Genomic DNA, 24,034 nt, shown 5'->3' with positions numbered 1-24,034 from the left:
TCTACCAATTCGCCGGGGGTAAGTGTTGTCAATTCGCCGGGGTTAGTCTTACCGCCGGCGTCTTACCGTTTCGCCAGGGGAAACAGGCCGTAGTGCTGGCGATTGCAAAACGCCAGGGATACATGTACATTTCGCCAGCGTTAACATTAGCAGGAGTAAAAAAATAAATCTCGAATTTGACAGCATATACACCAGAATTCAAGCATATACACAGAATATATAGGCAATTACCAGAATGACAGCAAAATAGACAACATTAGCAAGATACACATCATTGGCAATGATACACATCATTAGAAAGTCCCGAAATGTCCATAACATGCATGCATGCATCAATAACACAAGTGTCGACCATAGTTCAAACATCACGACTCGAAGTAGCACATGTTACAGAAATACATATAAGTCCAGTGTCGATGACCTAGCTAAACAACAATGACATAATAAACTAGAGAGACGGTGGCGGCAAGCATCATCACGATGAAAGGGGTCCTCCACATCTCCCTCCTCTGTCCCGCTCGAAAGTTGGCGTATCGAGTTTCCGCCTCCTCCAAAGTGGTGTACCCCTTGTAGCTGTTGCCGCTGAAACGGTGGACCTGCCTCCTACAGTCTTCCCAGTCCTCGTAGACTCCAGGAACCCTGCCGTGGTAGACGACATAGTACGTCATCTATGCAAACACACAACAAAGAAATGTAAGTTGTTAGTACATCCATAGAGAGAGATATAACATATAGGTGTGCAAAAGAACAAACATAAAAAATACTTATGTAATTTATGACTAACATTTGCAGGACACAAAAGTTTTTGACTCAAGTCTACTTCGGCGGGAAGGGACGGATGCCCTCGAGCGTGTTGAATGTTCTCTCGTCACATCCATCTTCTAATCGGCCTTCTATCTCGGAATTAGAAAGTGCGGAGGCATAGTTGAACAAGCCACCATTCATGATGACATCCCTCCAGAGTATTGTGCAAATGGTCCGCTGGATGGCACGGAAGTCGCCTCTCACGTTTTCATCGGTGGTGTCCGCCATGTTCACGAACTTCCCCTGCAGAGCAGATGGCAACAAGAGATCGTTCTGAGACCTTACAACCGCCCTCATCTGTAGGATGGCAAACCATGCCTCCATCCCATTGTCATCCGCCGATTGCTTTAGGCAGGGGAACTTGGTTATGTGGTTGCACACATGGCAACCCTTAACTTTCTTCTCATGCCTGAGTTTGTTGACGCCAACCTCAGCTATGAAGCCGCTGAGGGCTTTATCAAGTGTAGACTTAAGGTCGGTGAAGTCTTTCTCCTTATCAAGCCCGGAGTCGAGATAAGTGACATCGGAATGATACGGGTAAAAGAGGAGGAGGGTGCAATACTTGGAACTGCGCAAAATGCAAATAAACCATCATACTCAGCTATTAAGGAAATTCATGAAAGAATATGTAATATAGGGTACTTTAGTAACCAAATACTTACTCGCGAAAATATGGTATGACAAAGCAACTCTTATCCTTGTTTAACACCAAGAAATTCTTGATATAGTTGGCGAGAAACGCTTGTTCGGTCTGGGCGACAGTTGGAGTCATGTAGTAGGGGTCCATGATAGCGATGTGCGTTGTGTTCTCCATGGCGATATCGTGCGCCATGCTGAGCGATATGAGGCGGACCAAGCTTCGGTCTAGCTGTTGCATGTGGAAGAGCCTGAAGATGTCTTCGTACCGAATGAATATCAAGTCCGCAGGGTATGTGTTGACAAAGCCAAAGCCAGTGGGCACCTTGGCGATCAAAATCGGGTACGATGGATTTCTATCTTTAAGAAGTAGCTTCTCCTTTGTTAGAATAGCATCATGCACGCTCCTCATATCCGGCGTCAACTTGTTGACATAGTGTGCCGGCAGCATCGGCTCGCCTAAGTGATGCAACTTCCTCCACGGGGTCGGCAACTTGTCATTAACCACTATCTTGCTTGCCGCAACATCTCCCGACTTCTTCCGCTTCCTGCCCTTCTTCTTACTGCAACTGGGAGCGGCGTTTTGTTTCATACCTTCCGTGGTCGCACCAAGGAGTGTCCTCGGGGTAAGCCCAACTCGGGGCGGAGCGGTGAAGGCGGTAGTGTCCTCCTGCTCGGGCGTTTCTTGTGAAAGGAACAACTTCTTCTTTAGGATATGACCGGCGGGTGGCTTGTAAGGAGAAACCGCGTCGGCGTCGAGCTCGGCGATGAACGTATCAATGGGAGCTTGATCGATGTCCAACGCCTTGTCGTGCTGACTCTCGTGCGGACTATCGGGCTGACTATCGGGCTCAAATTGATCATAAGCCGGTGGAGCACTGGCCCTGCCTTTGCCTGCCGTCAAAGCAGTCGTTGGAGCTGGGACCTTGGCTTGGCTCGGGGCATCCGTTGCATCCTGAGGAGTGACCATGCCATAGCTTGCCTCCGAACCTGAGGCGGTGTTCAGCCGAATTAGGGCTTTCGGCCATAGAAGGATGTGATTCTTGAGGTCCCCGAGAGTGAGCGGGGTTTCCGTTTCCGGGGGTTGATAAGGAGGATGGAGGCTGCTTGTTCCGCCAACTGCCAGAAGTAACATGAACAATTTTAGAATGTAATGGACTTGGTGAGCAAAGTATCAAATTAATAAGCTGGTAAATTGCTTACCACTGCTTTCTCTAGTGCCATCACCTTCGCGTCGGCGACCAACTCAACTCCCACCACCACATCAGGTTTCGTGACACGTTTTCCAGCCAATTCTCTACGGTATCGGGACCTGAGATATGCCCTGAAGAGTGGGTCTTTGTACTTGGCAAAAGGGGGCTCGAGGCCAGCATTTATGTAGGCCTGGTCTTCCTTGTCCCATACCGGCTGCTTGCCTTCGAAGCCACGGCAACCGAGATTGTGGTGACCGATGTTCTTATCCGCCAGCTCCTTCCCCCAGGTCGATTGTTGTTTGGTGTACTCGAGCTCCTCGTTTTCCAAGAATTTATTATACTGCTCCAGCGTCATCCGCGGGAAGTGGCGCTGGATCTCTTCCCAAGTCTCATTGTCACCAAGCATCCCCCTCAGCATGGTTTTATAACCGCTGAGGTTCTTGGAGAACTTAGAGAGGGCTCGTCTGTTCACGATGTTATCCTTGGGATCCTCGTTCCTGTATTCCACAGGGAACTCATACCGTGCGTGCAGCCGCGCAAGGAGTTGGGCCTGCAGATGCTGCTTCTTCTTGGTTCGGAGTTTCGTCTCGTTGACGTCGACGACGTCCCGAAGGATTGCTCCCAGTTGGAGGCCGTACCCCTTCGCCAGGTGCTTGGGCTCAGTAGGAAGACCGGTCTTGGCGTCCACCGCGGTGATTATCTCGCGAGTGGTGCCGACCCTGTTTGGGCGCCGCTGCTTCCGTTTCCTCTTGGCCTCGGTAGTAGTATCCGAGCTACCCCCGGCAACGCCACTGTCGGTGGTCTCGTCGGCAGCGGCCCTCTCATCCTCACCATCGTTGTCCATCTCATCATCCCCCTCCTCCGAGGACTCGTCATCGCTGCCCCTTGGAAGGTCCTCCAGCTGATCCGAGACCATGAGCCTGTAGTGCTCATCCAACTTCCGCTGAGAAGACCCGTCAGCGTCTTCGTTGGGGTCTGCAGAAGACGACATGCTAACAAAGGCAGATGTGACAGCATTAGGTAGCATGCAACAGTTCGTCCACCAAACTTGAGAAACTATCAAGGAGAGTATGAAAGCCAACCCTAACAGTATCAATGTCCAAGAATTAAGAAAATCACTTGCATTACAACACATACGACTAGCATCAGCAGGTAACAAAAAAACCATAGAGATGGACAGTACATCATCATGTTAAATCACAAAGAGGTACCTCACTCTCATGCATATAGTACTAATACTCACTGGACAATATAGAGGAAGGCCCTCACTGGCACTCTAGCTAAACGTGAGTATTTGTCTAATTTGACTGTTTGTCCTCTCTATTTTTCCTTTGCTACTGGACAGATAATTATTAGAACCAATCTAGTTGATAAAACATATATCATGCTTAATGTTCAGATAATATATATATCATGCATATCATATTCATTCGTGAAGATTAATATATCATGCTTAATGTTTGTAGATAGATCAAGGTACACGTGTCTAACAGAAAGTTTGTTTTTGATAATGAAGGCTCTACCCTGAATCTGCTTTCTACCGCTGCTAACTGAACACAAGCAACTCTACATGATTAACACTGGTTCATCAAATACTTGGACAATTTACAGTACTATCTTGGTTCATCAAATACTGTGCAAGCAGTAAAATATAAGAATTAACAATTTGTGGTTAACTTTGCTTTAAATTGCCAGTGTCACTACTAGTTGTAAATCCACCGCGAAAATTCGGCATGACCTTTGCTAAAAATGGTCATGCCAGAGTGCCAGAAATTCGCCGGAACGGAAGTTAATCAACATTCCGGCGAAACATTGGCACTCAATGTACCTGCAGAGACATATCTGGGCAACAAACTGCATGCAGAGATACAGAATTTTCAATACATCTGGGCCATTTCACAGCTCATTTCACAGCATATGCACTCAGTCGATAATCAAAAGTAAAGATTGAAACTTTGAAACACAACTGCTGCTAAGAATGTCTCTTGTTGTTGCTAAAAAAAAGAATGTCTCTTGTTTCAGACATGCAAAATGCTGATGAAGAGTGTTTCAGTTTCAGAAACACAGAAGCTGAACTAGTCCTGTGAGTTTCCTGTTGAATTTTGATTGGTCATATAATTTCGAAGGCAAGAGCTACAACTTGAATATATGTGTTTTACTATCAGTTAAGACTGTATTCAGTTTTATGCACAGTATGATAACCAGCTCAATATCAAACACAGAAAATTGGTTGGAACAGCAAGCCTATGGACATGTGGTTGGCGCATCTAAAACGCCAGCAGTGGTTCTAAAACCAACATAGGGATAACTTTGACTTGAATTTGTGTAGTCTCATGGCCTATATACTGCAACTAGCCAACTACTACCGCAGTGTGCTAAAAACATGTCTACTGGGAAGTATACTAGTTCTTGTACAAGGAATTGGTGCCCCCACCTGTTGCCGCATAATTGCCAATAAGGCCACATGATCAAGGTAGTGTAGTAACTGCTAGGTGGGTGACCAATATGAGACAAGCATTGGTAATGGAATATACACTATATTTGGTCAGTACAAGTTGAACAGCTATAATCTAGTTAGCACAAATCATATCTCTCAGCTGTAACTAACATTTCTTTGTTGCCGTATGAGCCAGGATCAAATCAGCGAAGCTAGGCTAGGGCGAGATCGTTATTGCAGCTAGGGAGAGAGGGAGGGGGCGCACCTGCGGTGGAGACAGCAGCAGATCGACGGCGGCCGTGGGGGTGGGGGACAGCAGCGACGGTGGCCTCCTTCCTCCTGCTAGTGGCCGACGATGGCGGCCTCCTTCCTCCTGCTGATGGCGGCCTCCTTCCTCCTGCTGGTGGCCGACGAACTGGTGGCACGGCGGCGGAGGTCTGGGGGAGGCGGCGACGGTGAGGAAGGAGGAGAGGGGAGGCGGCGACGGTGAGAAAGGGGGAGAGAGAGAGGCAGGGGAGAGGGGCGCACCTGCGGTGGAGGGATCGACGGCGGCAGGGGAGAGGCGGATCGACGACAGCGGCAGATCGACGGCGGCAGGGGGATTTGGGGACGACGGCGGCGCGCGGTGGGATTTGGGGACGACGACGGGGACGGGGGGTTTTTTTGGGCTAAGTCCTAGTGCAGTTACCCCCAGCGAATTGGTGAAAACGCCGGCGGTAACATTTCTGACGCTTACAGGTGGGCCCAAGTGCAGTTATCACGGGCGAAATCGTCTAATTCGCCAGGGGTAACTTTTTTTTTTCCTTCCTAGCTGGCGTGATAACCTTTAGTTCTGTAAACCTGCGGATTAACCAAAACCGATCCAGTAACACAGTGGTGCCACTCTGTTGTTCACAGCTGAAGCACCAGGGTTCAAATCCCTGTGGGTGCAAAAAAAGCTACCTTTTTTTCCTTTCCGTTTTGGCGACATCCGATAAAAAGCCATGACATAAATTTATGATTTAATTCTTGAATGACTTCAAAGTCTTTTTGGTGATATCCAATAAAAAGCCATGACATAAATTTAGGATAAACATGAATTAAGGACAAATATAATGGTTGTTCGAGAGATAATTATTAGAAATACACAAATGACTTCAAAGTCCCTTCCGCTTGGTCCTTGTGACCCCACCGGTATCGTCGCGACTCCTTGTGTACGGAGGAACACTTGACCTAGGTAGCGTCGTCCTTCTTCTTCTTAGTGTGTAGGTTCTATCGTCTTCATCGGGTTCTTCCATCATTGGGTCTCCGACGAGGCCGTCGAAGTCTTGCTCGTCGGCCACTCCATCCATTCCGACGAGGGCCCTTTTTCCTCTCCTTACGACAACACGGCTGGGCCTTGACGGGTCAGTTATGAAGAAGCATTGCTCGACGTGCTTAGCCAATACCCAAGGCTCATTTTGCGCGGTGGGGTTCTTGGTCTTGGATTTGGGGGGCAGTCGCATGGTGGTGACATACGCATCTTCTTTTGTGACGTCCGTAGCCCATCTGACACGAAACATCGGTAGCTTCTCCCCGACGTAGTCGAGCTCCCAGATTTCCTCGATCCTTCCGTAGTACCTTTTCTTCTCTTCACCCGTGTACGATTCCATCGTCACACCCGAGTTCTGGTAGTCGCTTTTTTTGTCTCTCTCCTCTGTGGAGAATGTGTAACCGTTGATGTCGTACTTCTGATAAGTCATGAGGTTGGGGGCGGGCCCATAAGACAAGGCCAATATCATTTTGTCTACGTCGCTTGCCATTGGTGGGGGATTGGCATCAATCTGGTCTTTGAACCAGCTCGCGAAAGAGGAGTTATGCGCTCTAAATACCTCTTCTTCCGTCATCGGCTTGTCAGCCCTGCTCTTGATCATGTTTATGTGCTGATCCACCCAAGGCTCTACCTCGTTCATGTGCTGTAGTGCTACTAAGTGGGCCCTGTTAAAGTCTGTTCTCCTATCATCTTGATCAGCGTCGAGTTCCCTCTGCCCGGCGTTGTGGCCTACTCCCTCGAATCTGCCGAGGTGCTTGTTGGCGGGCAATCCAACCGGACGTGGGTCGTCCTCGTTTAAATAATTCTTGCAGAAAGAGATGCACTCCTCGGTGAGAAAGCCCTGGACGATGCTTCCATCCGGATGTGCCCTGTTACGAACGTATCCTTTGATGAAGCCATTCATCCTTTCTAACGCCATCATGTTGTGAAGGAACGCAGGCCCGAGATCCTCGATATCGTCCACTATATGCACCAGCAGATGGACCATGATGTCAAAGAATGCGGGCGGGAAGTACATCTCCATCTCGCATAGGATGGTGACGATCTCTTCCTGCAGCCTCCCGAGTTTCTTGACGGTTATCGACTTTCGAGTGATGACGTCGAAGACGTTACACAGGTCAGTCAGCGTCGCACGAACGTGCGGTTCCATTATCCCTCGGATAGCAACCGGAAGTATCTGCGTCATCATGACATGACAGTCATGAGACTTCATCCCGCTGAAGATTTTTTTCATCGGGTCCAGCCATCTGCGTATCAGCCCCGCGTAGCCTAGGGGAAATTTGACTTCTAGTAGGCACTTGAAGAATTGTTCGAGCTCATCGGGATTTAGAGTGAAGCAGGAGGGGCGAGGAGTTTCGCGCTGCTTGGCCACCCTTTTGCGTTTGCGACCATCCGTCTCCTCCTCCTCGGTTTCCTGGTCAACCTGGGCGAAATGAAGCTCTTTTCTGATATCAAGGGCCATCAGGTCGTGTCTTGCTTTCGACCCGTCGTTGGTCCTCTCCGGCATGTTGAGCACAGTGCCAAGCAAGCTCTCGCACACGTTCTTCGTGATATGCATGACATCAAGGCTATGAGGCGTACCGAGGATCTTCCAGTACGGCAAGTCCCAAAACACGGACCTCCTTTTCCATACCCCCAAGAGCGGCCCGGGTTCCTTTTTCTTTTTCTTTCTCTTGTCTCCTTTCTTCCGCTTCTGGATCTTTATCTTACCCGCCGGAGGGCAGTCTTTCCAGTTTTTCAACAGAGTATCTATCTCTTCGCCGCTTCGCCTAGGTGGAGGTCCCTCGACCTCATCCTTCCCATTGAACAGGTCTCCACGCTTCCTCCACGGGTCATTCTTGGGAAGCCACATTCGATGCCTCATGTAGACGGTTTTTGAAGACCCGGGATCCTTACCCAGCTGTAAAAATGGCGTCTTTTCCATGCACCTCACACATGCCTTGTGTCCGTGGCACACCTGGCACGCGATATATCCGTATCCAAGATAGTCCTGCACCGTCGTCAACAGTGCGGCTTTCATACGGAAAGTTTCTTGTCCGTAGGCGTCCCAAGTTTCTGTCCCTTCCTCCCACAGAGTGACTAGCTCCTCCTTCAATAGCTCCAGATACAGGTTGATATCGCTCCCTGGCTGCGTCGGCCCTTGGATTAGCATACTCATGTGTATGTACTTCTTCTTCAGGCATAGCCATGGAGGGAGGTTGTACATTCATACAAACACGGGCCAGGTGCTGTGCTTGCTGCTTTGGTTCCCAAACGGATTGAGTCCGTCGGTGCTCGCACCCAACCTGATGTTCCTTGGTTCTTTCCCGAATTCTTCGTAATACTCATCGTCTAATGTTTTCCACTGGCTTGCATCTGAAGGGTGTGTTAGCACTGGGTTTTCAACCCGTTCTACATCACGCATCACCGCCTCCTTTCTTTCCGCGTGCCAGCGCATGAGCTTTGCTTCCTTGGGGTCCACGAAGTACCGCTGCAGACGGGGCGTGAGCGGGAAGTACCACACAACTTTTCGAGGAGATTTTTTTGTCCCTCTCTTGTATCGAGATTCGCCACACTGTGGGCATGTATCGAGATTGGCATGCTCGTTCCGATATATTACGCGATCAACGATGCATGCGTGGTATTTCTGGTGCGGTAAATCGAGAGGGCACACGATTTTCTTGGCCTCCTGTAGGCTACCGGCACACGTGTTATCTTTAGGAAAGTGGATCTTCAAGTATCCGAAGAGTTCGTCCACGCTTGTGTCCGTCCATTTGTGCTTTGCCTTCATCTCCATAATATCGAGAGCGTATCTCAGACGGCTCTCCTCCGTCCCACGAGCTGCATCGTACAACGGAGTTCTCGAGTCTACCTCGAGTTGATCTAGCTTAGCCTTCCGTCTACCAGCGATTTTGGGGTCAGTCGATGTGTTGCTGAGAAGAAGTTCTTGAACATGACGGTCCTGCACGGCCGCGGTTAGCGGGGTATTTCTACTCATGTCCTCGTCGGCCGCATGCTCTTCCCGGCCTTCTTGATCACCATCAACGTGTGCGCCATCCTCTTCAACCTCGTCTCCATTGTCGTGTGGGGCATCCTCTCCATCACCTTCGTTATCATCATCTCCACCATCATCATCTCCATCACCATCGATATCATCATCTCCATCATCACTCATCCACTGAGTATGCCCCTCCATGAAACTATACCTGAGCAGGTGTTGATTCACTATGCCTGAGAAGGGGTCAAACAACGATCCTAGCTTGCATCTTCGACAAGGACACATTATATCCTTTCGCTTTTTTCGATACATGTCGGCCATCGCGCGTTCCACGTATCTATCCACGACGCTTTCCCTCATCGCGATGACCATCGCCGCCTACAAGACAAGATAATTGATTACACCGCCGTCTCGGTTTTCACGGAAAAAATTCGGCATGACCTTTGCTAAATATTGTCATGCTGGAGTTCCAAAATTCGCCGGAACGGAAGTTAATCAACATTCCGGCAAAACATTGGCAACTCAATGTTCCTGCACGCGTAAACAAATGCAAAACAAAGCATTTACATATATGGACCACCTTTTGCCACCACTAGTACTAGTGATATAACCGCGAATTTTCGCCAACACATGAACATTCCACTCATTTAGTTATGTACCTATTAGTTGACGCGACGTCCAAAAGCACCGGAGAGACGCCACACGTCGACTTTAATGCTTGAGAGATCTAGAGATCTAAGAAATGGAGAGATCTAGCTAGATCTAGTGGAAAAAGTGGTGGGAGGAGATAGATCTAGATCTAGATTATGCAAATCATGCTAGAGGGGCTAGGTAGTGCATGATTTGCTCAAATACATCATATTTTATTGGTTGAAATAGCTAAAATGGGTGGGGGAATGAGCTAACAAGTGCTTGGGTTGATTTGCCATCACATATGAGTGTGTGAGGGTGGTGGTAGGTGGCTGGTCGGGCTAGCTAATTAAATGGCCAAGCCCAGGTTACCGCCGGCGCCAACATGCGCGTTTGCCAGCGGTAGGGCCCATTACCGCCGGCACCTACAGCCCACAAACGCCGGCGGTAAGTGCAGGATGGGTGGCCCACCCAGCCACTTGTTACCCCCGGCATTTGCATTCTCGGGTTCGCCGGCGGTACAACCCGCTACCCCCGGCGATTTGGGCATAAAACGCCGGCGGTAAGGGCAGGCTGGGTGGCCCGCCGAGCCACTCATTACCCCCGGCATTTTCATTTTCGTGTTCGCCGGCGGTAAGGCCCTCACCCCCGGCGCCTTGCGTTCAGCTCGCCGGCGGTAGGGTTAGGCCACCCTGGAAGGTCTTACCGCCGGCATTTTCAAACCGTACTCGCCGGCGGTAAGGAGTGCTGCTATAAGGCTTTCCCTAGTAGTGGTCGGCGAGGAAGAAGACTTAGTTCCAGACATAGGAGTGAATTTTAATCTATCAAACTCCAAATGTTTTAGAACTTTAGTCGAAAATGAAATAGCATCAAAGGAAGGACCCAGGGAGACGCCAATACTATTGAGTTTGGCGGATACCTGAGGTGTAGAAAAAGATAAAAAAATATTTAGAGCAATTATCCATACCCTTAGTGTCGAGGTTAGCCGCCGCCTTACGTCGCATTGCCTTGGCCAGGGAGTCCTCATCCGTGGCTGAAGCACCGTCAGCAGCAACACCGTGACGCGTACTCCGACGTGTAGGAGTCTGCACGCCGGCGCTCCGCGTATTGGCGCCCTTAGAGGAGGGTAGAGGTGAAGCAGGCCCCTCCTCTAAAAACTCACCCGCACCCATAGCCGAGCCCGGAGGAGCGTCTGACGAAGTAGCCCGCCCCCCTACCCAACTACAGGAGCAAACCTTCCGTGCACCGCCGAGGAGGAGTCCTGCACATTACCGGTCATAGCCGTTGGCCGAGTCACGTCCGGCTGCACGATGGTAAAACCATCAGCAGCAGGCGCCCCGGTCGGCGTCGCTGGCCGGACCTGGGCAGCAGCGGCCAAGGCAGGAGTGGCCGAGCCCTGTGTTGCCTGTCCAGCGTGAGGCGCGACGGTGGCCGACCCAGCCGCGCTGTAGAGCATCAGCGTAACGCTCCCCTCCGCAGCTGGCAGAGCCTTCGGCGACCCAGGTCGGCCCGGCGCCACCGCATGCTCCGGTTGGCGCTGCGGTGCGGAAGCCAGGCGACCCGCAGAGCCCCCTGGAGGTGCTGCGACAGCGGGCGACGCGGCAACGAGCGGGTGTAGGGGAGCATGGGCGTCCAACCCACCACCACCTGGTGTCCGAGAGGAAACATCTCGAGGAGTAGTGTCAGAAACCGCCCCAAAAGACTCCACCGAGGACGAACTCAAAGCCGCTCTCCTAGCGGCCGCCGGGGTCGTGCGTCCGAGTGTGCAAATACGTCCGCGAGCAGGTCTGTCGGTCCTCGGTGACAACGTAACATCCAGTACCTGAGAGGACCCCCCCCCCAAAGATGATATCGGTGGACCGCGAGCCTCCAATGTGGGACTAGTCCGCCGTAATCTGTCCACGATCTCCTTAGCAATGGGAGTCTGGGGGTTTGGGTTGAAAGGAGTGAGAGCCATCAACGGCGCAACGGTCCGTGTACCACCGGAGGTAGGATTACCAGCTCCTCCCACTGCCCCTAGAGGTGCCCCAAAAGCAGACGGACCTGCACGAGCCTCCGAAGTGTCCATAGCATCATCATCCCCAACATCATTCCCATCACCATCCTCATCGGTATCATCCTTCTTAATCCAAATCAAAGGAATAAAGTCGGGTTCGGGTACATAGTCCTTGGGCTCTCTACGGAAACGAAACTCAAAGGCCTTGAGCTTAACCACAAAATCAGACTTGATGATTTTACCGGAGTCTGAGATTTTCTCAAGCACTTTAACATCGATCATAGCAACCTGAATGCGTACCACTGCTCTGCGTCTGAGGCTAAGAAGATCAACATCAACCGTCTTCCCCAGCAGCGAACCCACTGCCCAAAGACCTAAGAAATGCCTGAGTGTATGAGGAACACCATCAACATGTAACCACACCTTATGTAACTCGAACTTGTGTGGCACTTCCGCGGACTGCCAAGCTGAGATAGTCATGGTAGAACTAGACGGTAACCTGAATGCCATCAACTCTATCAAGGTCCTCAAAGGAAGGGTCGCTGATTAAAAATCTAAGCTCATCAGTGGGAACAGCCTCCCATTTCCATCCAGGACGGTCCGAGCACCGTCTCGCCACCTGCTTGGCAATCACGTCCGCTGGTACAACATCTCCAACCACCACCACAAGAGCTACAGGGGACTGAGTGGGCGCAAGCGCATCATTAACCACCGAATCTGGTAACGCTGTAAAGTAAGTCTCCAACAGGCCAGTCCCAGTAACATAAGCAGAAGGGCGGGGCGCTCTAAGCACAGGACAACGCAAAGTAGGGTGAGCAACCTTATCACAAAAGTAACAGTAGTGCTTGACCCTGCAATCCTTGGTCGCATGGGAATGATCAGAACACTTCGAACACCACACCGACTTCTTGGCCTTTGCCGCCGTCTTAGAGGCATCCCCAACCTCAACTACAGCGGTAACCTGCGGGGGCACGGCGTGAACAACACCCTGTGGCTGCACCTGCATGGCCGTCACCGGCTGCTGCGCCAAGACCTCCTGCTGGGGAACCGCGGGCTGCTGTGGAAAGCCTTGCGGAATATACGGATATTGATACATATTGGGATGACCCAACCCTTGCTGCACCTGTCCCTGCAACTGCACCGGCTGAACCTGATTCTGCTGAGGAAGAACTTGAGGAGAAACACCACCTGGTACAAGGCCAGCAGCAGCCCCTGCCTTCTTCTTCTTATTCTTCCGTTTCGGTGCCACACCCGGCGCAAACGGCTGCTACAAAGGGAAGCCCTGGGTCGGTTGGTGCTGAAACCCCGGTGACGGCTGCTGCATGAACGCTGGAGCTGGCTGCTGCTGTCTAGCCAAACCGAATGGAGGATGAGGCGGCGGCACAAACGCCGACGGACTCGCACCATAGCCGAACCCGTAGTTCGGCGGCAGTGGACGAGGGGGTCCCTGCGTCCCCGGAGCCAGGGGACAGGGGCGGCCGAACCTGCGCAGCGAGACCGGTCCTGACCAAGCGGCCACCCCCCTGAGGAGCTGCGGACGCCGGAGCAGCACCCCTAGGCGGCGGCTGGGCCGCCATAGCTCCTGGCGGCCGAGCAGCGACCTCCGCAAACGAGGGGGGTCGCAGAGGCCTCCACCCACGCCGGACGGGCGACGATGACGAAGCCGGCGAGAAGACCGTCGGCATCGGAGAAGGGACGCCGCCTGCTCCCAAAGATCTCAGCGACGATGCCGGCGAACGGGGAGTCGGTGCCACCCAAGAACTCGAGGGAGACGACGACGACGGTGAGGGGAGGGCGGAGGGCGATGGAGAACTTGAAGAGCAACCAGCCGACGACGCGACAGGCGAAGGGGACGGCGATGATGATGGAGTGCGGGTCGAGGCGACGATGGCGGCTGCTCGGTCGAGCGTGGAGGGTTCGGAACACAGAGAACGTTCCGATCGATCCCTCCACAGGAACCGCATCGCTTGGCCCAAACCGGCCCACGTCCAACCAACATGCACCTCTGGCCCACAGCCATGCAGCCGATTTGAATCCTCCGTAGACGACGCCTCCACCGCAGTAACCGTCGACGGCGACTCCGGGGAAGGGAGGAAATCGGCCAAGATCGGCGGTGGGGTTCGGCGGCGCGGGATCGGGCCACTCCAGACTCCAGCGCGCAGCTTCCTCCTCATGGCAAAACGAACCGCCGAAGGAGACCCGGCGCTCGTCTCCGCCACAGCGGACGGCATAGCCGACCTCGCCCCTTCCGACGCCGGCGAGACCTCCTCCTCGACGGACCTTCACATCAACGAACCACCATAAAACTTACCTACGGCCATCGGCGAGCTCCTTTCCCAGAATCTAGATGCTGGAGTCGGATAACCGATGTCTGCCCAGAAGTCTTGCGCTAGCTAAATAAGCCACCCCCTTTAACCCGTTTGGTGAAAAGGGTGGAATCGACCGTACCCATGCAAAACCCATCATGTAGTAAGAAATCCCTAAGGAACTCATACCAAGCACGCGGAGCTTGCTTGAGACCGTAGAGTGCCTTATGGAGTAAATACACGTGGTTGGGTCGGCATGGGTCTTCGAAACCCGGAGGTTGAGCCACATATGCGGTTTCTTTTAGGGGACCATTCAAAAATGCACTTTTCACATCCATTTGATATAGTTTGAAATTGTGGAAAGATACAAATGCAAGCAAAAGACGAATAGCTTCAAGACGGGCTACCGGCGCAAAGGTATCCTCAAAATCCATACCTTCTATTTGGGCAAACCCTTGCGCCACTAACCTTGCTTTGTTTCGTATGACAATGCCATTCTCATCTTGCTTGTTCTTGAATACCCATTTGGTCCCAATAACATTGATGCGATGATCCTTGGGTCTCTCAACTAGAGACCATACTTCATTACGAGTGAAACACTCCAATTCTTCTTGCGTGGCAATTACCCAATCCGGATCAACCAAGGCTTCATGTACCTTGAGTAGTTCAATACTAGACACAAAATCATGGTGTTGACAATAAGTGATAAGTAATGCATGGTGTCTACGAGTTACCACTCCTCTTGAAATGCTACCAAGGACTTGATCTACTTTCATGTCACTTGCCCTTGTAGCGGCCTTGATCTTCCGAATGGTTCCTTCATGATCAATGAATTCATCCCTTGCTAATGCTTGATCATGAGGGATCACTTGAGCTTGATCATGAGTTGTGGATGTCTCTTTATCATCATCATGGTCTTGCTCAGTGGTATGAGGACTTTCTTCTTGTTCTTCGGAATGTGACTCATCTTGAGTGGAGGATGGTTCTTGAGTTGCACTTGATGGTTCGGCTTGAGTTGAGCTAGGCTCCACTTGAGCCATGCTTGATACTTCTACTCCATCATCTTGATCATCATTATGAACTTCTATGGGCCGGATGTGTCCAATGCCCATATGCTTGATGGCACTAGATGGATCATCATTATTACCTGCAACACATGGAACAACTTTCTCCACTTGGGAGCCATTATCCTCCAAGAACTCCACGTCACAAGATACTTCAATAGTCCCAGTGGACCGGTTGTAGTACCTATAGGCGTGAGAGTTCTCCGCATAACCAAGAAATATGCCCTCTATGGTTCTAGTTTCAAATTTACCGAGCTTTCCTTTGTTGTTCTTAACAAGACATTTGCATCCAAAGACACAAATGTACATGACATTAGGCTTGTTACCGGTAAGAAGCTCGTATGGAGTTTTTTTGTGGAGGGGACGGAGGAAGAGCCGGTTGGAGTAGTGGACGGCCGTAGAGATGGCTTCTCCCCAAAAGTTGTGGGGTGAGTTGAATTCACTCAACATGGTTCTTGCCATCTCAATGATAGTCCGGTTCTTCCTTTCAACAACACCATTTTGTTGAGGGGTGTATGGCGCCGAAAACTCATGCTTGATGCCCTCATCATCGACAAACTCTCGCATGGTGTAGTTCTTGAACTCGGTGCCATTGTCGGTTCTAATCGCCTTGATCTCGGATTCATACATACGTTGAGCTTTCTTGGCGAAGGTGATGAACTCCCTATGGGTCTCGTCCTTAGACTTAAGGAGAAAGACCCAAGAGTATCTTGAGTAATCATCAACAATGACAAGTCCATACTTGCTCCCACCAAGAGTATCATAATGTGATGGCCCAAAGAGATCCAAATGAAGGAGCTCCAAAGGCCTAGATGTGGTGACGATACTCTTGATAGGATGTTTCTTCTTGAGTTGCTTTCCGGCTACACATGCACTGCAAACACGATCTTTCTCAAAAGAAATGTCGGTTAGTCCCATAATGTGTTCACCCTTTAGGAGTTGTTTAAGATTCCTCATGTTGACATGACCAAGGCGGCGATGCCACAACCAACCTTCGTCATGCTTGGTCGCCATTAGACATGTGGAGGGAGAGGAGCTCTCTTTCGAGAGGTCAACCATGTAAAGGTTGTTCTCCACATATCCAACGAGGACCAATTTGAGATTGTCACTCCTAAAGACTTTCACACAATAATTAGTAAAATATGAATTGTAACCGGCATCGGCAAGATGGTATATAGAAAGCGAGTTATAGCCAAGGGATTCAACAAGCATGACTGTCTCAAGGCACAAGTCCTTAGAGATTGCCACCTTGCCGTACCCAAGTACCTTTCCCTTTGAGTTGTCACCAAAGGTGATGCTTGACTTATTGTTGATGTCTTCAATGAATTGATCAAGCACACATCTTCCTCCGGTCATATGATTTGTGCATCCACTATCAAACACCCATTTTGGACCACCGGAGGAATACCCCTACAAAATCAAGTAGAGGATTTAGGAACCCATCGATTAATGGGTTCCTTTGCAATGGCAACAATATCTTTTGGTACCCAAATTGAGTACCCTCTATAAGCATAGCCATTACGAGGGCCAGCATAGTTAGCATAAACATCACCATAATAATCAACAAATAAAGCATAGTGATTGTTTGGTCCCGTGCGGTCACCACTAGTGGCTTTGCCCTTAGAGGCTTTGCCATCATTAGTGACCTTCTTGTTCTTATCTTGAGCGGGCTTCTCCTTCTTGTAGTTGTTCTTCTTGTAGGACTTGGGAGTATATCCAAGTCCAAACTTTTGATTGTTTGACCTTTGCTTACTCAAGAGGTCATCCAATCCCATCTTGTTCTTGGCGGTGGTGAACTTTGCAAGTTTCTTTGTTAACCTAACATTTTCCTCAAGAATAGATGCTTGCTCACAAGAAGATTCATTAGGATGATAGTCGAGACCATATTTGGTCACCAAGGATTCAAGATATGCATTGGTCTCAACATGCAAAGAGAGTTCCTCTTGTAAACGAACATGTTCCTCAACAAGCTTAGCATGCTCACTAGTAAAAGAAGTGGAGTTACTAGCAAGCTTTTCAACAACAATGGGATCCTTCATTGATCCAAGAGCCTTTATGTAGGTTTCTTGGAGTAGGTCATGGTTCTCTCCAAGTTTCTTGAGCTCATCCTTAACAAGCTTGTTAGCTCTTTCAAGGTGGTCAAGATCCCTAGTGAGAGAAGCATGAGCAACTTCAAGCTCCTCCTTTGAGGCATTGAGCTCTTGAGTCAATGATTGAGCCCTATCAATAGTTTCTAGGTCCTTAACTTTATCAAGTTCATAAGTTTCAATTTGTTGCTTAAGGCCTTGAGATATGCACCTTTCCGTTTTTAGCTCTTGTCTTAGGAGATTGAATCTCCGTTCCTTTTCATCCAACTGATATCTAATTCCTCAATGGACTCATCCTTTTCTTTGAGAGAGTCCATCAAGAAATCAAACTTGACAAGAGCTTCACCACGAAGGGTGCATCTAACATTGTAAAGTTCCTTAAGCCCAATTAATTCTTCTTGATTTTCATTCTCATCATCAAGGACACTAGAAAGAGAAGGTGGACGTTCCATTACCTGCTCTTGCCATTAGACAAGAGCCAACGATTGTAGAGGGGAGAGAGTCATCGGAGTCATCATCTTGAGTTGTTCTTGCCATGAAGGAAGAACCAACATCATTCTCCGTGGAGTAATCCTTGGAGTAGTCATATGTGAAGAGTGACCCGGGCTTAGAGAAAGCCAAACCGGCCACTCCGGCCTCCTTCTCCTCATCTTCCTCTTCTTCATCGGACAAGGTACTCGGCTCCAACAAAAGCTCTTCCCTTGTTCTTCTTGTATCGATCATTGATTGGGTCTGGCTTAAACCTTGGCTTGACCCCTTTGATGAACTTTGGCTTGTCTACCCTTTTCTCATAAGGGCACTCATTTGCAAAGTGGCTATCTTCATCACAGTTGTAGCAAGTTCTCTTCTTCTTGTCATTGAAGAGCATTGGAAGCTTTCCCTTGTACTTCTTGGCAAAGAAGGCAAAATCGGTAACAATGTCACTAGTTGAGGTCATCTCTTCATCTTCTTCAATTTCATAGTCTTCTTCTCTTCCATGATCAGCTCTAGCTTTGAGAGCAAGGTTGTGTGACGCTTCATGGTTGTTGATGCGTGCAGTCGACACGTCCGTTGGGAACCCCAAGAGGAAGGTGTGATGCGCACAGCAGTAAGTTTCCCTCAGTAAGAAACCAAGGTTATCGAACTAGTAGGAGTCAAGGAGCACGTGAAGGTTGTTGGTGGCGGAGTGTAGTGCGGCGCAACACCAGGGATTCCGGCGCCAACGTGGAACCTGCACAACACAATCAAAGTACTTTGCCCCAACGTAACAGTGAGGTTGTCAATCTCACCGGCTTGCTGTAAACAAAGGATTAGATGTATAGTGTGGATGATGATGATTGTTTGCGAAGAACAGTAAAGAACAATTGCAGTAGATTGTATTTCAGATGTAAAGAATTGGACCGGGGTCCACAGTTCACTAGTGGTGTCTCTCCCATAAGATAAATAGATGTTGGGTGAACAAATTACAGTTGGGCAATTGACAAATAAAGAAGGCATAACAATGCACATACATATATCATGATGAGTACTATGAGATTTAATCAGGGCATTACGACAAAGTACATAGACCGCTATCCAGCATGCATCTATGCCTAAAAAGTCCACCTTCAGGTTATCATCCGAACCCCTTCCAGTATTAAGTTGCAAACAACAGACAATTGCATTAAGTATGGTGCGTAATGTAATCAACACAAATATCCTTAGACAAAGCATCGATGTTTTATCCCTAGTGGCAACAGTACATCCACAACCTTAGAACTTTCTATCACTGTCCCAGATTTAATGGAGGCATGAACCCACTATCGAGCATAAATACTCCCTCTTGGAGTCACAAGTATCAACTTGGCCAGAGCCTCTACTAGCAACGGAGAGCATGCAAGAACATAAACAACATACTAGGAAGCCGTGGCGCGGCGACACGCCGCGCCTGTAGGAATATATCATCAATTACATAAAAGGGATGATTATAAGATTAGCATTGTTCTCTCCAGTTATCATTGTTGACGCATTTTGATGTATGTTAATTTTTCAGGATTATAAGGTTATTTTGATATCATATTTTAAATTAGAAGACTCATGCATAAACAGTATCAACATATTTCCAAATTTGTGTGGAATTATTTATTTAAGGTAAAATATATTAATCATGGTGGAAATAAACAACATAACTATCTACATAGTTATGACGATAAATATCATGTTTTTTGAGTTACATTTTGCTACGGTGAAAGCATGACCATTCATTTCTTTCTTTCTGTGAGGAGAAGTACATCCATTTGTAATGGTTAATATTCATATGTTTCTGAGATGAATATTTTTTGGTAATACATGGATAAAAAATGATTTCATGTCAGACATAAAATATATTCGGTTCTATTTAGCATAAGTAAAAAAAGTTCCCATGTTTTTTTAAGGCGAAATTTGTTCCCATCTGTTAGAAAATCCTTGATATCTATTATAGAAAGTTTATTTGCCACTTATAAAATAACCTTCTATTTGTTAACAATAATTCAACAGTTAATGAAAAGAATATATTAGTAAAAGTTTATTTTCTGCTAAAGATGGCTGGTTGACTAATAATTTCGATCTATGTATTGGTTCACTAATAAACAGGAAGCGCATACAGTGTCACATGCTACACGCACGTATACAATCCTAATCTGTCTAGCAAAACAGAACCATCTCGTTCTCGTCCTTTTCTCACACACTATGCAGGGCAAGAGTGACACGAATCACCCATGCATGGCAAGTGATGAGTAGATTTACTAAAAAAAATGACGCATGCATCTCAGCGTTTTTTGCACGGATCATCCGATCCCCTTTTGCTATCTCTCCTGTGACGCTACTGCCACCACCTCTGCTCCCCAATTCCGCCTGCCGAAGCCATCAAGGGTGAGGAAGATGCTGAGTAATCTAGGTAAGGAAGATGGTGAGAATACCCTGTACGGGAGACAGAGATGGTGGACGGAGGGACCGTCGTGAGAGCGGCTAGGCGTGAGGTTCCTGGGACGTATGCCCTGTTCTCGTTTCTTTCTCTGCGCCCGGAGCCGTCGTGGGCAGAACACCGGATCCGGACTCTCCGTGTTCGGTCAGCGCTCCATTTTGCGGGTGCTGGCGCCAACCTTTGTCAGCGAGGCTCCTTGCCAGCCAGGAGGCAAGGTTCGGGTCAGAGCAGTTGTGTGCGCCCTCGTGCGTTGTAGAGGAGCTAGCAGGCTTGGAGGCGCTCTGTCGGTGAAGAAGAAGCGTGGATCTGCAACTGCCGGAGGATGAGGAAGAGCGAGCATGGATTGAACCATCAGCGATTGGTATGTCATTTTTTTCCTGTACTGCCCTAAGAATTCTTTTTATGTTTGCTATACTTACTGGGTAGATTCGAATCAAAGTTACAGAGGGCGGCGGTGTGTTGCGGCACCAGTGGAAGTATGCATCAGGGAAAGAGAAGCGAGGGACTGCGGTCGCTCGAGGTTGAGCAAGAATAAATATTGATCCAGCCGTCAGTCACCAGTATGCCCCCTTTCTCTGTAGCGTCCCAAGAGCTTTGCTTCTGTGTGTTGCAGCGGTTGCCTAAGTTTGAATAAAAGCTATCGTGCTGAACAGATTGAAATAGGAATTCTAGAGGAAAACCCATAATACCTCCACACATGCCGGCAATTTGTTCATTCTGGTAAAAATACTCACGGGTATCGTAATTAGTAACTGAAACCCAAATAGATTGAAGCAGGAAAAATAACCCGAAAGATTTAGATCTGCCAGTATATTACTTTTAAAACCTGGGTATCTTGCTCTCATTGTATTTAGAGTACTGCAGCCTGCAGTTTTGTAGCTCACAATCTGTAAGCTTATACATGGCTAGGCAACCGTACGCGCTCCAGGTAATGTAGAGTTTATGATAGTGAAAAGCAATTTTATTTAGTTGAGCCCTATCATGAGTGTGGTGCCATACATACTCTTGCTAACAATGGAAAGTAGCGTTAAAATAGGAAATATAAAAGCTAACTTATTACACATTGGTTCACTGCAGATGCATATGACAGTACACTGCAGTGAGTAGACGTACATAGAAGGTAGTTTTCAGGTCGGTGCCTAGAGTACAGAACAATGAACACTGACAAAGTGCCCCCTACATGTGAACTAAGTACATTAAGCGGCTTCAGTTTTGAAGCTGGCGTGTTTAGCTTGTCAACGTAGAAACTATCCCCATGAGTTGTTGATTATTTGAACCAAAAGCCTGAACATGATGCTGCTCCTGCAATTAGAACCATATGGTCCAAGTTCAGCATGTACATTCTTCCAAAAAAAAACAGTTAAGTAAAATGGAATATGAGAACTGACCATATCAATATTTAAACTATAGAGGTCATTAAAATTGATGTGTATTGCCTACAACATGTCCGCCAAACCGTCCAGTGCATCAACAATTTGAAGATTATCTGACATATATTTCAGAAAAAATCTGATGTGTATAGCTTTATCACAATGTGTGAATGAGAAAAAAATCTTAAAAGCCATGAGATGGTATAGAGCAATAACACTGGAAAATAGGTTGGAAGAGAACTATGGAAAGCCATAAGACAGATAGAAAATTAATTAAAAGGAGCTGTGGGTTCGATCCCCTTAAATCTTTGTTTTTCAAGAAGTTCTTCTTTAACTTCGACTTTCTAATCATCCATGTTAACAAAGAGATCTTGCATCCAAGATTTTACCTCACTCTCTGGAGCCTTGCTGTCATGGCTAATTATTTTGCAAATGGAAAAGCACATACCATGGCGTTTCCAAAATAGTTTCATGGGGTATGTATAAAATTCTAACTCGAAACTTTTGAAGAAAATAAAATTTTAAAAGGGTTTAACCATTACATACCTCAATATCTGATAACTATTTAGGAAAGTAGTAATTTAAAAGCGGGTAATCAGTATGTACCGACCTATTGACAGTGTTTAGAGTTCTTCAACAGCAAATCTGGGTGATTAGAGCATATCACTGTTTTGCACACTGCATGCAATAGATTTATGCGTTTAGAATTCTTCAAATGCAGCTGACTGATGAGACGAAATCGTGCCTTGCCTGTTGTGTGAAAAAAAAACTCAATCAGGAAGCACTTAATAAACAGAGAGAAACATTGTGGAGTCACCGAAGACCCAAACTCCACAGTTCCCAATAACTCAATGGTCTCTAAGAACTGCCCAACAAACTCCATTATCTCCACAACTATTCAACCATGCTATCATGGCAGTGCGAGAAACATCTATTAAGAATTTGATATTGCAAATCACGGCAATTTCTAATGACGGATAAACAATGATATTGGGTTGAAAGATGAGCCAAGAAGTCAACTTAACAAATTTCCATGCAAGTGCAATCATGGATAATTAGTTTGCCTACGGAAAAGCACATACCACGGTGTTTTGAAAACAGTTTCATGGGGTATCTATAAAGTCTGTTGAAGACAATAACAATTTAAAAGGGTTTAGCCATAACACACCGACCTACCCAAAGTGTTCAGAATTCTCCGATAGCATATCTAGGTGATTAAAGCTTATCATTGGCTTGCACACTGTTTGTGGCAGAACTGAACATTTAGAATTTGTGAATTGCAGCTTAAGAGCGATAAGAACATATGTTGCCTTGCATACTGCATGTAACAGAACATATATCGTCAGTAGAATTCTGCAATAGCATCTCTGGGTGATTAGAGCATATAATTGTCTTGCACAAAGCTTGCAGTAGAATTGAGCATTTACAATTTTTCAATTGCAACTTAGATTGATAAGAACATATGTTTACTTGCATACTGCATGCAACAGAACATATATTCTCAGTCATGAAGCAATGAAAAAACAGAGAGAAACATGAAGCTTACAATAATCTACACACCTAGGGCAGATGCCACCAAATATCATGATGCTGAACTTATCTGGTTATTTGCATTACTCGATACAACAGCATGCTTGCTCATCAGCTTGCCTGTACATCCCTGTAGCTTCTAATGTCCCATCCTGATATGCGTCTCAAGTTCTCTGTCACAAAAAATAAAAATATATAAGTTTTAGACATGAAGTCATACTAAGTATATTCAAAATCTAGTGAAACTCCCCAACTGGTAATGATGTTTGGATGCATACACAAGATATCGACCAGCGCGTAGAAATTCACAAATCAAGAAGTATGTACAAAATACGATGGCCCGCATATAAAGAAATCAGCATGATGCCTTGTAAAAGATAAGCTACTTTTGGGCATCAACAGAGCTATAAAATGCATGTGCTTGCTTTCCCATGACATAGGAGCATCTATTTATAAACTTTATCTCCATATGGCTTTATCTGGACAGTCTGATTTCAGTAATTTCCCATTACCAATCATGGTCGAACATAAAGGTACATAGCAAGTTGTGTTTAGTTGAAGAGTGTTTATGTACCATTTACATGGTGGTGTGATACCAAGGATAAACCCAGATTTGAAAGTCTCTAACTCAGTTGCATATATGTATAACAAAAAGATCAAGGAAGTAATCAACCATATGAAAAACAAAAAGAGACCAAGGAGATCAGTCTCGACATCCTCTTTCCTTGTTGGTTCAGAAGAAGATAGAAGGAATTGAAGTATCTGTTTCGTTCATATATGGTAATAACAA

The 24,034-nt window shown here is 47.6% G+C and overlaps 2 long non-coding RNA genes across 3 annotated transcripts; one reads left to right on the top strand and one right to left on the bottom strand.

Annotated features, from left to right (window-relative positions):
- Positions 1-290: 290 nt before the first annotated feature.
- On the bottom strand, positions 291-5,628 carry LOC139830898 (uncharacterized). The gene is made up of 3 exons (XR_011744414.1): positions 5,599-5,628; positions 5,336-5,507; positions 291-668 (listed from the first exon to the last, which is right to left on the bottom strand). It is a non-coding gene; the product is annotated as an uncharacterized lncRNA (long non-coding RNA).
- A 14,479-nt stretch (positions 5,629-20,107) lies between these two features.
- LOC127293681 (uncharacterized) lies at positions 20,108-23,418 on the top strand. 2 transcript variants are annotated; one of them, XR_011742755.1, is made up of 2 exons: positions 20,108-20,705; positions 20,790-23,418. It is a non-coding gene; the product is annotated as an uncharacterized lncRNA (long non-coding RNA). The 2 variants fall into 2 exon arrangements; XR_007846038.1 differs by having other exon boundaries at positions 20,784-23,418.
- The last annotated feature ends 616 nt before the right edge of the window (positions 23,419-24,034 follow it).

The sequence above is a fragment of the Lolium perenne genome, chromosome 4 (assembly GCF_019359855.2).
Source record: "Lolium perenne isolate Kyuss_39 chromosome 4, Kyuss_2.0, whole genome shotgun sequence".
In the NCBI taxonomy this organism is placed as follows: Eukaryota; Viridiplantae; Streptophyta; class Magnoliopsida; order Poales; family Poaceae; genus Lolium; species Lolium perenne.
This window is presented reverse-complemented; position numbering and strand designations above follow the sequence as displayed.